The sequence below is a fragment of the Dipodomys spectabilis genome, unplaced genomic scaffold (assembly GCF_019054845.1).
Source record: "Dipodomys spectabilis isolate Male_0828 unplaced genomic scaffold, ASM1905484v1 ptg000098l, whole genome shotgun sequence".
Lineage (NCBI taxonomy): Eukaryota > Metazoa > Chordata > Mammalia > Rodentia > Heteromyidae > Dipodomys > Dipodomys spectabilis.
This window is the reverse complement of record NW_024870775.1, coordinates 13144815-13161150: the sequence shown is the minus strand read 5'-3', so window position 1 is coordinate 13161150 and position 16336 is coordinate 13144815.

Genomic DNA, 16336 nt, shown 5'->3' with positions numbered 1-16336 from the left:
TGGCTGACTTCAAATCATGACCCTTGGATCCCAGCCTCCTGGCTAGCTAGCTTATAAGCATGACCATGAAAGCCTGGCCCTCTTCCTTATTTTTTTATTTTTTTTTATTTTTGGTTGGTCATGGAGCTTGAACTCTGGGCCTGGGCGCTGTCCATGAGCTCTTCAGCTCAAGGCGAGCCCTCTAACGCTTGAGCCATAGCGCCACCTCTGGTTTTCTGATGGTTAATTGGAGATAAGAGTCTGGAGGACTCTCCTGCACAGGCTGACTTTAAACTGAGATCCTCAGATCTCAGCCTCCTGAGTTGCTAGGATTACAGGTGTGAGCCACTGACGCCCAGCTTCCTCGATATTTTTCTTTTCTTTTTTTTTTTATTTTATTTTTTTGGGTCCGATCGTAGGGCTTGAACTCTGGGCCTGGGCGCTGTCCCTCAGCTCTTCAGCTCAAGGCTAGCACTCTACCCCTTGAGCCACAGCGCCACTTCCGGCTTTTTTCTTTTTGCTTATGTGGTGCTGAGGAATGGAACCCAGGGCCTCAGGCATGCAAGGCAAGCACTCTACCACTGAGTCATCTTCCCAGCCCTCGATATTTTTCTTAGTATATTGTTTCTTTAGAAGAATATGATGGTGTTTGTGCTACAGGACACATGGAGTAACAAGACACTGAAAATTGGTGGCTTTTCTCCTGATTTTCTAACCTATACTCCAAAGCTTTATGATAGTACATGGTAGACATTATCTTTTTTTTTTTTTTTTTGGGTCCGGTCGTGGGGCCTGAACTCTGGGCCTGGGCGCTGTCCCTCAGCTCTTCAGCTCAAGGCTAGCGCTCTACCACTTGAGCCACAGCGCCACTTCCGGCTTTTTTCTTTTTGCTTATGTGGTGCTGAGGAATCGAACCCAGGGCCTCAGGCATGCAAGGCAAGCGCTCTACCTTCCCAGCCCTAGTAGACATTATCTTTAAAGCTTTATGTTTTTATTTTTTATCGGTCATGGGGCTTGAACTCTTGGCCTGGGCGCTGTCCTTCAGCTCTTCAGCTCAAGCCTAGCACTCTACCACTTGAGCCACAGGGCACTTCCGGCTGTTTCTACTTACGTGGTGCTGAGGAATTGAACTCAGGGCCTCATGCATGCAAGGCAAGCACTCTACCACTGAGCCACCTTCCCAGCTCTCTTTAAAGCTTTAGAAAGACTGAAAAGTTTGTGGATTCTGCTAGCTCTTTTAGGCCATAAATGATGAGGAGCAACACTATCGAACAGTCCAGAAATATCCTTCTCTCTCTCTCTGTCTCTCCCACTCTAAGTTGATGCCAGTCAGATTGACATCTATAATGCAACCTCAAACATATTTGCTCTTTTTCTCTCCAGTTCTCCTTGCTCCATAATTAACTCGACTATGAGTCAAGACACTTGCTTCATGGGAAAATCTTGTTTGTCATTCCCAACCTGCTGGTTGGCAGCAGGTACACCTTCCATTCTTCACCCTAGAACATCAGTGACAACTTCTGTGCCCATGCATTTGTCATGAAAAAGATAAGTCCACTTCAGTGAGTTTCTGGAAGTCAGTGGCTAGGGAGGAGATCTTCACCTACATCTTTTTTGAAAATTGTTATTATAAAGGTGATATACAGAGGAGTTCCAGTTACATAAGTCAGTTAATGAGTGCATTTCTTTTTGGACAATATCACCTCTTCCCTTGCTCGTTCCCAGTTTTTACCTCCCATCCTCACCCACAAGTTGTATAGTTCATTTCAACATAGTTCAACTGTATCCTGATGAAGCTGCTTGCCCAAGAGATGCCATGAAAAAAGAGTAACATTCTGTTCTATTCTTTCTCTCTTTCTTGTTTAGTGTGCATATTGGATCTTAAACTCAGGACCATGTACTTTCATTGGCTTTTCCACTCAAGGTTGGTACACTAACACTTGAGCCACTCCTCCATTTCTAGTTTTTTTTACTGCTTTATTGGAGATTTTCTCATGGACTATTCTTCCCAGGCTGGCCTCAAACTGTGATCATCAGATCTTAATCTCCTGAGTTGCTAAGATTAGAGGCATGAGCCACAGGCACCTAGCCCTCCAGAAGTGGACAGGGAGGGGTTAACTTTAGTCTCTGTGAGAGCTCAGGCATTCTGGCTTCATCTGTAATGAGCAGAAGGCAATTTGTCACCTGCTCCATGGCACTAATGCCCACAAGTTCATTGGCTGCAGACAATTGGCTTCCCAGGGGACTGAAGAGCGTAAATCACTGAGGGACTTAGTCTTGCTACTTCATCTGCCTGGCACGGTCTGTACACTTTGCTCCTTAGGCAGGACTGATGGAAGGCAGCTTGGGGATCACTTGTCAGTCCTTTGTGCTCCTTCCGAGGGAAGGCTTCTGTTTTCTTTGCCAGGTCTTCGGGGCAGTCTTGAGGTGGTGCTGTTAAAGGATGTCTTTCCAAGGTGCTATTCTCCATTGGACTTAACTTAGAGCAATCGGGAGAGGAGTTCTAGCACTCAGAAAGTATTTCTCGGGAGGCTTTTCTGCCATGGGACTGTGGAGTGCTGCTAAGAAACGAGACAATGACATAACAAATGTATCAGGGAAGGCTTGCATCTAGCGGCAAACAGCAGCAAACTCACTAGCTATGGGAGGTACAGGCCAGTAATCCTGGTACTTGAGGGTCTAAAACAGGATTTTGAGTTCAAAGCCAGCCCCCAGAAAAGAAAGCCGCGTGCCAGTGGCTCACAACTGTAATCCTAGTAAATCAGGAAACAGATCGGAGTATCATGGTTCAAAGCCAGCCCAGGCAGGCAAGTCTGTGAGACTCTAATCTCCAATTAACCACCAGAAAAGCTGAAGTGTTGCTGTGGCACAAGTGGTAAAGTGCTCCCCTTGATCTGAAGAGCTGAGGGACAGCACCCAGGCCCAGAGTTCAAGCCACATGACCGACCAAAAAAAGAAAAAGAAAAAAAAAAGGAGAAACAGAGAAACTTGCATAGGTTTATGGGGACTCTCAGCTCAGTGTGATGGGTGGCTGTAGTCTCTGTGATATCAGCCTCCCTTCCTGTCCCCTCTGAAGCTGCAGCATTCAGAGAAAGGACAGATAGGCACATTCCCGTGTATGTTCTTTTTTTCTATGCTGGTTCTAGGGCTTGAACTCGGGGCCTGGGCACTATCCCTCAGCTCTTCAGCTCAAGGCAGCCGCTCTACCACTTGAGCCACAGCACCACTTCTGGTTTTCTGAGTGGTTTATTGGAAATAAGAGTCTCACAGAGTTTCCTGCCCAGGCTGGCTTTGAACTTTGATCTTCAGATCTCACCCTCCTGAGTAGCTAGGATTATAAGCATGAGCCACCAATGCCTGGCGTGGGTTTCTTTTTTAAGAAGCTTTGTCAAATGGGAGGGTGACTACTCACGCTTTCCTTGCCAATATCGACTGCAAAGATAAGAACTCCGAGTAACTGGTCAGAGTCTCTTCCTTGTTTTCTACTATCTCCACTTTCTTTAATAACCCCTTTCGTTTTGGTTTGGATTTTTTTTTTTTTTTTTTTTTGCAAGTAGCAGGGTTTGAACTCAAGATCTCACATTTGCTCAGCTTTCTTGCTGGGCTGGCATTCTACCACTTGAACCACTCCTCCAGCAAAGCTTTTTGCTGGTTGTTTTGGAGACTGAATCTTATGAACTCCTTCGCCTAGGTTAGCCTCAAACTGTGATCTTACAGATCTTAGCATCCTGAGTGGTTAGGATTATAAGCATGAACTACTAATACTCAGCTGTTTTTAATTTTAATTACTTAATTTTTGTTGGCACTGGGATTTGAACTCAAAATCTTGTGTATACCAGTCAAGCACGCTTATCACTAAAGGATATCCCAGCACCATAACTTTTTTGTGTGTATGCCAGTACCAGAGCTTAGACTCAAGGTCTTAACATCTAGCTGGTTTTGGTTTTTGTTGTTGTTGTTATTTTTCATTCACAACTTGTACTCAACCCTACCAGTTGAGCCACACCTCAACTTCCACTTTTTGTTGGTTAACAGGAAATGAGAGTCTCACATACTTTTCTGCCAGCTTCAAACCATAATTCTCAGATCTCAGCCTCCTGAGTAGATAGTCAGTAGTGTCCAGTAGTGTTTATTTTTGTTGTTGTTGTTTTGTTTAACAGACTATTAATTTATTTCTGACATTTTGTCTCATCTGCAAACAAGTCCATGGTTCAATTACTGAGACACATTTCTGATGCCTTTGAGTCCTGTGAGTATGTTTCCTCCCACTCTAGAGTTAAATCTGTGCCCATTGACAGCTCTAGCATCCAGCTTTGGTTCAATGTGTGGAATCCCTGTAGCTAATGTTCTTCCAGGGATTATGGATTAATAACTAGTGATGCACTTGCGTGCGATGGTGGCCTGGCTGTCCACACTTTCCCTTTTACTACGTCTGGATTTCCTATTCCCATTCACTGCCAGACTGCTGGGAACTCTGACCACATCTGGCCACTTGGCTGTTTCACTGAATGAAAAATCACCCAGATGTTTTGTGGCTTAAGATAATCATCAGGCTAATGCAGGACCTCACACCTACAAGTCCCTGCTTGTAATCAAAGTTACGTTTAGTATCATAGGTAGGAGAAACAAGGTCCAAGCCTAGCCATAGGTGAAACAAATGAGACTCTGAAACAATGAGAGAGAGAGAGAGAGAGAGAGAGAGAATATAATCATTTTCTTTGTCTAAAATTCTATAGGTCCAGAGTTGGAGATGAATTCAGCTCAACATATCTCCTTCATGTGGGGGTCAGTGAACAAATGTGCCAAGTTCTAGAACATCTATAACTGACACATTCAATTCAGTTCCCTCAAAACATTTGGACTTAGTTGGAAGAGCTAAGGAAGCTGGAGGCTGTCTGGATAACTCTCTATCTCCAGCTGCTCTTTCTCAGGAAAGCTAGATCTTCATTCATGGTGCTCAGGAATGTGCGAGAAGTGGTCAGCAGTAAGGAAGTAGCAGGAATGTCACGAATGACTATACGCTCAGGCTTATATCTTTCCACATTGTCAGAACACACTGAACATCAGTAGATTCATAAGGCTCATTGATTTTGTTGTCTTTACTTCACTGATTACTCCTGGTTTTGGTTGGAGTCCTGACCATAGGAAAGGCAAATTTTTTTGTTCCACTTCAATCTTTTTTTTTTGTCAGTCATGAAGCCTGAACCCTGTGCCTGGGCACTGTCCCTCAGCTCTTCAGCTCAAGACTAGAATTCTACCACTTGAGCCACAGCACCACTTCTGGCTTTTTTTTTTTTTTTTGCTTAAGTGGTGCTGAGGAATGGAACCCAAGGGGCTGGGAAGGTGGCTCAGTGGTAGAGCGCTTGCCTTGCACGCCTGAGGCCCTGGGTTGGATTCCTCAGCACCACATAAGCAAAAATAAAACAGCTGGAAGTGGCGCTGTGGCTCAAGTGGTAGAGCACTAGCCTTGAGCTGATGAGCTGAGGGACAGCGCCCAGGCCCAGAGTTCAGGCCCCACGACTGGACCCAGAAAAAGAAAAAGGAAAAGGAATGAAACCCAAGGCCTCATGCATGCAAGGCAAGCACTCTACCACCCAGCCCCTCTACTTCAATCTTAATCGTTAGTATGCATGACACTCAAATGTGATGTGACATGCAATACATTCTAAACAATTATATCTAGGTTGCAGAAATGGGAGAAGATTCTGTAAGAGTTAGTCAGTCTAAAGAGTCAATGCAGGGCTGGGAAGGTGGCTCAGTGGTAGAGCGCTTGCCTTGCGTGCATGAGACCCTGGGTTTGATTCCTCAGCACCACATAAGCAAAAAGAAAAAAGCCGGAAGTGGTGCTGTGGCTCAAGTGGTAGAGCGTGGCCTTGAGCTGAAGATCTGAGGGACAGCGCCCAGGCCCAGAGTTCAGGCCCCACAACTGGACCCCCCCCCCCAAAAACAAAGAGTCAATGCAGGTGGTTAAGAATGGGATTAATGAAACTGTCATAAAGAGTTCAGGTGATGAGAAGACTGAGTATTAAAGTGGGCAAAATTGGTAAGAGGTAGGATGACGTTGGTTTGGTTTTCTGGTGATGTCCTAGACAGGAGTGGTCCATAATGAAATGACAAGCTATGTCATGCATAGGCACCTGTGGCTACTCAGGAAGCTGAAATCTGAGGACTGCAGTTCAAAGCTAGCCCAGGCAGGAAAGTTCATGAGACTTTTATCTCCAAGTAACCAGCAGAAAACCAGAAGTAGTGCTGTGGCTCAAAGTGGTAGAGCACTAGCCTTGAGCAAAAGAGCTCAGGGACAGTGCCAAGGCTTGAGTTCAATCCCCATGACCAACAACAATAACCACAAAGACAACTTGCAGTCAATTTTACTGTTAAGAGCTCACTAATAAGAGGAATGTGAACCCTCCACGGAACACAGACAAATGCTACTTGAAATGGAAACAATGCAGTGAGATATCGATTCTGCTTGACTGCAGGTGTCAGATATCAGTGAGAGGCACACTGGAAGTATTGTTGCCTATTATTTACTACCAGAGGGTTCACTCCTAATCCTTCTCTCTTGCCCTCTTTCCTCCAATGCAGAAAGACATACAGAAATAAGTCTATTTGTTTTCTACACAAAACAACAAAGACAAGTAGTATAATACTTGGTAAACCAGCAGGGCAGTGGGAGGACTCCCAGGGGTAGTAAGAAGAGACCCCAGGAGAAAATTGCCTCTTTGGAGGACACACTAGACAAAAGACATCCATACATTTCTACTTTACTACCTTAGCTATGGGAAGAATACTATTGCTTTCTTCATCAAAGGAGTAAAGATGGAGCATGAATAACCAATTTGGATGGTTTTCTTATAAAGAAAGACCATTCTCTTGCTGTATCACTCTAAGGAAATTAAGAAATTGTGAGCATAAAAGCCAGGTGTGCTCAGCCGGGCACTGGTGGCTCACACCTGTAATCCTAGCTACTCAGGAGGCTGAGAGCTGAGGATCATGATTCAAAGCCAGCCCAGGCAGGAAACTTTGTGAGACTCTTATCTCCAATTAACCACCAGAAAACTAGAAATGGCACTGTGGCACCAGTGGTAGAGAGCTCGCCTTGAGCTGAAGAGCTTAGGGACAGCGGCCCGGGCCCAGAGTTCAAATAACTGATTAAAAAAAAAAATAGAAATTTGAGAGCATCTAGAAATACTTAGTAACTTGCTTTATTATTTTTTATTATTTTTTAAATTTTTATTTATTTATTTATTTTTGTTGGCTGTGGGGTTTGAACTCAGGGCCTCGGTGCTCTCCTTGGGCTTCTTTGTACTCAAGGCTAGTGCTCTACCACTTGAGACACAGCATCACTTCAGTTTTTGAGTGGTTAATTGGAGGTAAGAGTCTGACGGGACCTTTTCTGCCTGGGCTGGCTTTGAACTGTGATTCTCAGATCTTAGCCTCCAGAGTAGCTAGGATTACGGGAGTGAGCCAACAACACCTGGCTACTTACTTTTTCTTTTCTCTCTCCTCTCTCTCATTCCCTCTCTTTCTCTCTCTTCCTTTCTCTCTTTCTCTCCCATCTTTCCTTCCTTTCCCTCCCCCCCCCCCCTTTCTTGTCCTGGAGTTGAATTCAGGGCTTGTGCACCGTGCCTGTGCTCTTCAGTAAAAGGCGAGCGCTCTACCACTTGAGCCATAACACCATCTCTGGTTTTTTAGTGGTTTATTGGAGATAAGAGTCTCACAGACTTTCCTGCCCGGGCTGGCTTTGAACCTGGATCCTCAGATCTCAGCCTCCTGAGTAGCTAAGATTACAGGCGTGAGCCACTGGCACCTAGCTAAGGCTTACTTATTTTTAATGCTGTTACTGGGGTTTGAACTCAGGCCTTATGCTCTCACTTGGCTTTTCCCCTCAACACTGGTGCTCTACCACTTGAGCTTTAGCTCCACTTTTGGCTTTTTGCTGGTTAATTGGAAATCAGAATCTCATAGAAGCTGGGTGCTGGTGGCTCACGTCTGTAATCCTAGCTACTCAGGAGGCTGAGATCTAAGGATCACAGTTCAAAGCCAGCCCGGGCAGGAAACACTGTGAGACTCTTATCTTCAATAAACCACCAGAAAACTAGAAGTGGCTCTGTGGCTCAGTGGTAGAGCGTTGGCCTTGAGCTGAAGAACACAAGGACAGCGCCCAGGCCCAGAGTTCAAGCCTCATGAGGGACCCAAAAAAAAAAAAAAAAAAAATCTCATAGACTAGATCTTTCTTTTTTTTTTTTGGGGGGGGGGGGGGTCCGGTCATGGGGCTTGAACTCTAGGCCTGGGCGCTATCCCTCAGCTCTTCAGCTCAAGGCGAGTGCTCGACCACTTGAGCCACAGCACCACTTCCGGGTTTTTTCTTTTATGCTTATGTGGTGCTGAGGAATTGAACCCAGGGCCTCATGCATGCAAGGCAAGCGCTCTACCACTGAGCCACCTTCCCAGCCCAGACTGGACTTTTCTACTTGAACCGCAAACCATGATCTGAGCCTCCTGAATTGCTAGAATTACAGGAATGAGCCACCTGAACCTGGATTATTATCCAGTTACTTAAAAAAAAAAAAACATTGAAATTTAAGCCAGGCATTGGTGGCTCATGCCTGTAATCCTAGTTACTCAGGAGGCTGAGATCTGAGGATCAGGGCAGCCTGGGCAGGAAACTCCGGGAGACTCTTATCTCCAATAAACCACTCAGAAAACCAGAAGTGGTGCTTAGTTCAAGTGGTAGACTTCTCACCTTGAGCTGAAGAGCTCAGGGATAGCACCCAGGCACAGAGTTAAAGACCCACATCCAACAAACAAATAAATAAATAAAAATTATATATCGATATAGATATACAGTCAAGCACTTGTCTAGCATGTGTGAAGCCCTTGGTTCCATGCTGGACAAATGTTTAACAATTAAACTACATTGCCAGCTCTGGGAATATTTCAAACTTATTGAAAAGTTACCAGCTCTATTGGTGACTTATAGCCTGAGATATCTCTTTTTATACAAGTAAGTTATGCTTAAATAATGGCAAACTGAAGATATTGTAAACACTGAATTCTTCAGGGCAAATACCTCGACTACAGAAAGTGTTAGTGTCTTAGATTTTTAGAACACAACTGGGTAGATATTAATTGTATGCTGGGGTGAGACCAGGTACTCATCCCAAAGACCCGGGACCCCACCCAAAGCCACCATAATTCAGACAGTCAGAATCTAGCCATAACAAGTGAGATCTCTTAGATTATTAAGGCATGCTGCCTGTTTTCCTTAAATTAGAACATGTTGACCACATTGTTATTGTTGCTGTTGCTGTTATGGTACTGTGGATTTGACTCAGGGCTTCATGCATGCTAGGCAAGTACTCTACCACGTTAGCCGTTATCCTAGTAATGTTGATTACACTTTAAGAAATATTTATGTGTCCTTTCTGGAGAACTGCGGCTTCTCCTCTAGGGATACATGTGACTGTATAATTTGTGTTTCAACAAGGCCCCAGCACACAGAAGCCATTGTAAGCAAATAAATAAACAGAAAATTGTTTAAATAGAATTAGACTCAAAGTAGAAAAAAATAATTTAGAGTTCCCTATCCGGAGGATTTCTTGCCTAATAATGAAGAATTAATTTGCTTCTGCATAAAAATTGGCTGTTGGAATTCTAACTCAGTCATTCTGGTGTTCTCTTTTCTGATCCTTCACCTCCCTCCGTTATCTGAGCTCTGTGAAAATGGACCACACAGCATGTGAAGGGAGAAGAGAAAGGCATCAGAGGCAAGACTCTTCAGAACTCTTTCCAGGCAAACCAAACTTAAGGGGAGGCTGAGAGCTTTATAGCTCAGAGCCTGGGTGGTTCCCACTTGGGGCCAGGCCCAGGTACAGCAGATTTGGCAGGACTCCCTGGCACAGATTATCAGGGAGACAGACATATAGTCAGTGCACAAACCCATTTAACAGGCAAGGGAAATGAGGCTCAAGCATATTAACTACCTTAGCTAATATTCTACAGTAAGCAATGGAGCTAAATTTTAGGTCCAGGTGATATGCATTAATAGATGCTTGCAGTGGCAGGGCAAACTTATATACCAAAACCTGCCTGACAAATAGGGGCTACAAAAGAATGAGGAAATAAGGATGGGACAGTAAATCTCTGGTGTCATAAGCTTACAGGAAACAGAAAGGAATACCTACCAATCAGAACGCCATAAGGACTCCAGTTCTCCCTACTTAAGTCAAGGCCAAGCTCTGTTATGAGGAAGATGATCAAGATGAAGTTCTATCTTTTCATGGTATATCTATGTCATGAGCTCTCTTTTTCAGTCATATTTCTTTTTTCTTCCTTCCTTCCTTCCTTCCGTCCTTCCTTCCTTCCTTTCTTTCTTTCCTTTCTTTCTTTCTTGCTTGCTTGCTTGCTTGCTTTCTTGCTTGCTTTCTTGCTTTCTTGCTTTCCCAATCCCAGGGCTTGAACTCAGGGCCTGGGTACTGTCCCTGAGCCGCTCTCTGTGTTCAAGGCTAGCACTTTACCACTTAAGCCACAGAGCCACTTGTGGCTTTCTCTGTCTGTGTGGTACTGAGGAATCGAACCCAGGGCTTCATGCATGCTAGCCAAGCACTCTTCCACAAAGCCACATTCCCAGCCCAGTCATATTTCTTTCTAATAAACTTTTCTATCACCTTGACTTCTATTGTGCCATTTTTGAATTCTTATCGTGTTCCATGCAATAATTGAGGTTGTTTAACTGCCCTAAACTTTCTGGTAACATTGGTGTATTGGCCAGGAAGTCAGGGATTATGTATGTCTTTTTCTGACTTGGACTTATCAAATGGTTACAGGAGACTGATTTTATACTAGCCATCCCTCTCTCCTCCCCATTTTAGAGCATATCTCTTAGTCACATGAGTTAGAAAAGTTGCATCTAGAGACATCATTCTTATCCTTCTAAAGGATAAAAACTTGAAGAAAAAGAACTAATAACAGAGCCGGGCGCCGGTGGTTCACACCTGTAATCCTAGCTACTCAGGAGGCTGAGTTCTGAGGATCGCAGTTCAAAGCCAGTCCGGGAAGCAAAGTCCATGAGACTCTTATGTCCAATAAACCACCAGAAAACCAGAAATGGCGCTGTGGCTCAAGCGGTAGAGTGCTCACTTTGAGCTGAAGAGCTGAGGGACAGCGCTCAGGCCCAGAGTTCAAGCCTCACGACCAACAAAAAAAAAAAAAGAGAAGTAATAACAGAAAAATTCAGAGATGTCTTAAATCTAATCACAAGGGCCAAGGATGGGGGTGGTAGAGAGATAATTATCAGTTAACAACTGTGGGTAGAAACCAACACAAGATTATTTTACATTCCTGCCTGTGGGTTGGAACCTTAACTTCACCCACTGATGGCTGATCACCAGGACACTGTACCCCTCTGTTGATGTTCTGGATCACTAACCTCAATTCATCCAGAAGCAATGGTACATCTCCTTAGCAATAACCCTCTTTTTTTGGGGGGGGGGTCTGGTTGTGGGGCCTGAACTCTGGGCCTGGGTACTGTCCCTCAGCTCCCCAGCTCAAGGCTAGCGTTCTACCACTTGAGCCACAGCGCCACTTCTGGCTTTTTTCTTTTTGCTTATGTGGTGCTGAGGAATGGAACCCAGGGCCTCAAGCATGCAAGGCAAATGCTCTACCACTGAGCCACCTTCCCAGCCCCAGCAACAACCCTCTTACCTCCCAAATTTCCTTCATGTGCATAACCCCACTCCTCTTATCTACAGCCATAATGGGTTCCATGTAGACAGCTTATGTTTTCAATTCCCAAGTTTTTGTCATAAAAATATGTTCAAGCTGGGTGATGGTAGCTCACACTTATAATCCTAGCTACTTAGGAAGCTGAGATATGAGGATCCCAGTTTAAAGCCATCCCAGGCAAGTAAATCTGTGAGACTCTTATCTCCACCAAAAAGCTGGAAGTGGAGCTATAGTTTAAGTGGTCAAGAGCTAGCTTTGAGCAAAAAAGCTCAGCAACAGTGTCCAATCCCTGAGTTCAAGCCTCAGAACCAGCACCAAACAAAACAAAACAAAAGCTTTCAGCTCGAGGCTCGGCAGACACTTCCCACTTCTCTATAGCCTTGCTCTGCTATTTACGTTAACATGTCTCGGAACCTGGTATTTTCCTTGCTACCATCTGTAACTTCTCCACCCCAACAGTAGGTAATACTCTGAGGCAGATATCTCTGTCCCCCAACGCCAAAAGCAACAAGACTCCTAAGTTTCATTTTCATTTTCTCTTGCTAGATACAAAATAACATACAGTTAACTGCTTCAATAATAAAAACTCATCAGGAAAGGGAGAAACCAGCAAGAAAAAGGAAATGGGAGAAGGAAGGAGAAGCACTTTCTCCTGTGCAGGGACAAAGTTACAAGACACACCACCGCAAATTAGCATTTATTACTGCTGTCCGAGGAAAAGGCAGGAAACCCGGCAGACCCAGGCTCTGATAGCCCTGATGGCTCAGGGGCTTCTCTTTCTTCAAATGTGCATGGAATTTTCTAAAATGCTGATTTGGAAAGGAAAAAGAAAAGCCCTTCAGACTGTACAACATTACTATTGACTTAGTGACATTCCTTCTAAAAATAAAACATTCTTACAGGTTGTGCTATGGTTTCAATATGGTTTGGCCCTTTTGAAACTCATACTACAAATGAATTCTTGTTATGAGAATAGTCAAAGGTTGGTACCAGGTAGAACCTTTGAGAAGTGAAGAGGAGCTGGGGGGGGGGGCGGGGTCTGCAGCTCACACTTGTAATCCTAGGGGCTCAGGAGACTGAGACCTGTAGGATCACAGTTCAACACTAGTTTCTGAAAGACTATCTCTAATTAACCAGCAAAATGCTGGACTGGAGACATGGTTCAAGTGGTAGAGCTCAAGCTGTGAACTAGGCAAAGAGTGTGATGCCCTGAGTTCAAGCACACGTGCGCGCGTGTACGCGCGCACACACACACACACACACACACACACACACTGGTCATATTATATATGGTGTGACTTAAGCTATATCTTAAAATACAGAGGAATATATTTTAAGAGTCACTTCTAAGCATTTGGGGGTATGGCTCAGTGGTAGGTTATATATAAAAGGCCCTGAGTTCCATCTCTAGCATGAAAACAGACAAACCAAAAAAAACAAAAGAGTAATTTCCAAAGAGGAATTGGCTGAAGTTTTCGAGTTCAAAATTTGACTTTCTGTTCTGTGTGCCTTGACAAAGTTCTCACAGTTTTTAAATGTCACATAGTGTCTTCACTCAGATGAAGGTGTCCAAGAAGCAGGGCTTATTTGTTGTTGTTGTTGTTGTGGGACTTGAACTCTGGGCCTGGGCACTGTCCCTCAGCGATTCAGCTCAAGGCTAGCACTCCACCACTTGAGCCACAGCGCCACTTCCAGCTTTTTTTTTTCTGCTTAGGTGATGCTGATGAATCGAACCCAGGGCCTTATGCATACAAGGCAAGTACTCTACCACTGAGCCACCTTCCTAGCCCAAAGCAGAGCTCCTTAAAAGTGGAGTGTGAGCCAGAAACCGTATTGCTTGCCCATTTCCTGTCAAGACTTCCATGTGTAGAGGGGAAAATTAAATCCTTCCTACCTCTACTCTTTCCCAGCCCTACCTCCCCTACTCACCTTAGGTTTATTGAAAGCAAAAACACATGGAACTTGAACTCAGGACCACATGCTCTTGCTCTAGTCTAGCTCTCTGATGCTTGAGTCAAAACTCCAGTTCTGGCTTTTTGCTGGTTAAGTGGAGGTAAGAGTATTCTGGAATTTCTACCTGGACTAGCTTCAAACTGGGATCCTCAGATCTCAGCCACATAGTAGTTAGAATTACAGACATGGGCAGACAGTACTTAATGATGGTTTGACTTAGAGTTCTTCTGTGGTGAGTCATTTTTAACTAATGATGTTTACAGTTTAGGAAGGGCTGATTGGGATGTTAACCTCTTTGTAAGTTGAAGAGCAAGTATACATGGAGAACTAATAGAGAAGACTACTTAGGAAGACTTGACCTGGAGAGAGAGAGAGAGAGAGAGAATGTATGTGTGTATGTTGAACTCCTGTCCTCATTTGGGTTTTTCTCTCAAAGCTGGTGCTCTATTACTTGAGTCCCAGCTCTATTTCCAGCTTTTTGCTGGTTAATTGGAAATAAGAACCTTAGGAATTTGTCTGCCTGGGCTGGCTTTGAACCGTAATCCTCAGATCAGAGCCTCTTGAGTAGCTAGAATTACAGGCATGAGCCACCAGCTTCTGACAACCTGTAGGTTCTTCTTGTGTCCAGTTATCTCTGTGATCTGCTTGTCCTTCCTTGTAGAGAAGAGAAAGGACACCTACACAAATTTATGTCCTGCTTTCAGGCAAATAGCTCTACCTGACCCTGCTTTTTCTAATTTGTCTTCAGATCAAAAGAAATATCCCATCAAAGTGGTATATTCTGGGGTAACATATTCTGAACCTCTCTACCAGAAAGGTTTGCAAGTCCTATGTGGGCCCATCCCTCTACAGATCAATTCCTTTCTCACCAATTCCCCATTTATGCTAAGCCATTGGTGACTCCTGCTAGGGTCCAAATATAAATTTCAAGTGTGTTAGAGGTCTCTCCTATTATCCCTCCAGAGGGCCAATTTACAAGATGGCTTGGAGAACTGTCAGTCACCTGCTTCGGCAGATAAAACCAAGGTCTCATGCAAACACAACCTCTTTTCTGATAGTGTTCAACACAACCTCAGATGATGGCATTCAAATAATTTCTTTGTGCTTTTTGTTGTTGTTGTTTTTGGTCGTGGGGCTTGAGCTCTGGGCCTGGGCGCTGTTCCTGAGCTCTTCAGTTCAAGGCTAGTGTTCTACCACTTGAGCCACAGAGCCACTTCTAGTTTTCTGGCTGTTTACTGGAGATAAGAGTCTCATGGACTTTCCTGCCTAGGCTAGCTTTGAACAATGATCCTCAGATCTCAGCCTCCTAAGTAGCTAGGATTACAGGCTTGAGCTATCAGCACCCAGCCAAATAATTTCTTTCTTTCTTTTTTAAATCGGTCATGGGGCTTGAACTCTGGGCCTGGGTGCTATCCCTGAGCTCTTCAGCTCAAGGCCAGCACTCTACTGCTTGAGCCACAGTGTCACTTCCAGTTTTCTAGGTTAATTGGAGATAATAGTATCATGCACTTTCCTGCCCGGGCTGGCTTTGAACTTCGATCTTCAGATCTCAGTCTCCTGAGTAGCTAAGATTACAGGCGTGAGCCACCGGTGCCAGGCTCCAAATAATTTCTTATAGTAAAATATTTGTTTGTTTGTTTTTAATACATTCACCAACAGTAATGGGGTTAAAAATCAGGATCTCACACAGATGTTAGGCAAGCATTCTTACCACAGAGCCATGCCTCTAGCCCTGATCTTTGCTGGTTGTTTTTAAGGTAGGGTCTTGCAGGCATGGGTGTATATCTGCATGCCATCTACCTATGTTAGGCTTCCTGTATAGCAAGGGAAACAGGCACATTTCTTTGTGAACAGGTCTTTGTAAGCAAGACCTTGAGAAAATTTCTACCTTGGCTGGCCTTGAACTACAATTCTAATCTTAGCTTCCCTATTAGGTAGGATTGCAGACATGAGCCACCAGTGCATGGTTACATGTTAAGTTCTTTTATATTTCCTTCTCCTCTTCCTACTACCTCTCCTCCTCTTCTTCCTACTTTGCTCCTCCTTCTCATTTTCTTCTTCCTTTCTTCTTGGTCATAAGGATTGAATCCAGAGCCTCATGCATGTTTACCACTGAGTGACACTCCCATCTGCTAAGTTCAAATTTCTCAATTAAATCAACCCATTTAGTCACTTTGCTGCTGCTGCGGCTGTGTGTGTGTGTGTGTGTGTGTGTGTGTGTTCATGCCTATGTGTGCCAGTACTGGGACTTGAACTTAGAGCTTTGTGCTCTTGCTCAGCTTTCTTGCTCATGGCTAGTGTTGTACCATTTGAGCCATACCTCTAGCCTGGCTTTTTGCTAGTTATTTGGGGATAGAGTCTCAAAGAATTGTTGCTCAGACAAACTTCAAAACTTGATTCTGCTGATCTCAGCCTCCTGAGTAGCTGGAATTACAGGTGTGAGCCACCAACACACAGCTAATATTGCTACTTCTATTGTGAGCAGTGACCTACATCTCTGTGACCCCAATGTAGCTCAGGATGTGTGGGTTGTCAGGATGAGCAGAAGCTTTGCAGATAGAAATAAACTTCACTGGAATTGACACCTGGTGTGTGGAAGAGAAAATTTGGTGTAAGTTTGCCTTTTAAGATCTGGAGGCTTTCAACAGAAATAAACTGAGTCTGCATGCCACTGTCT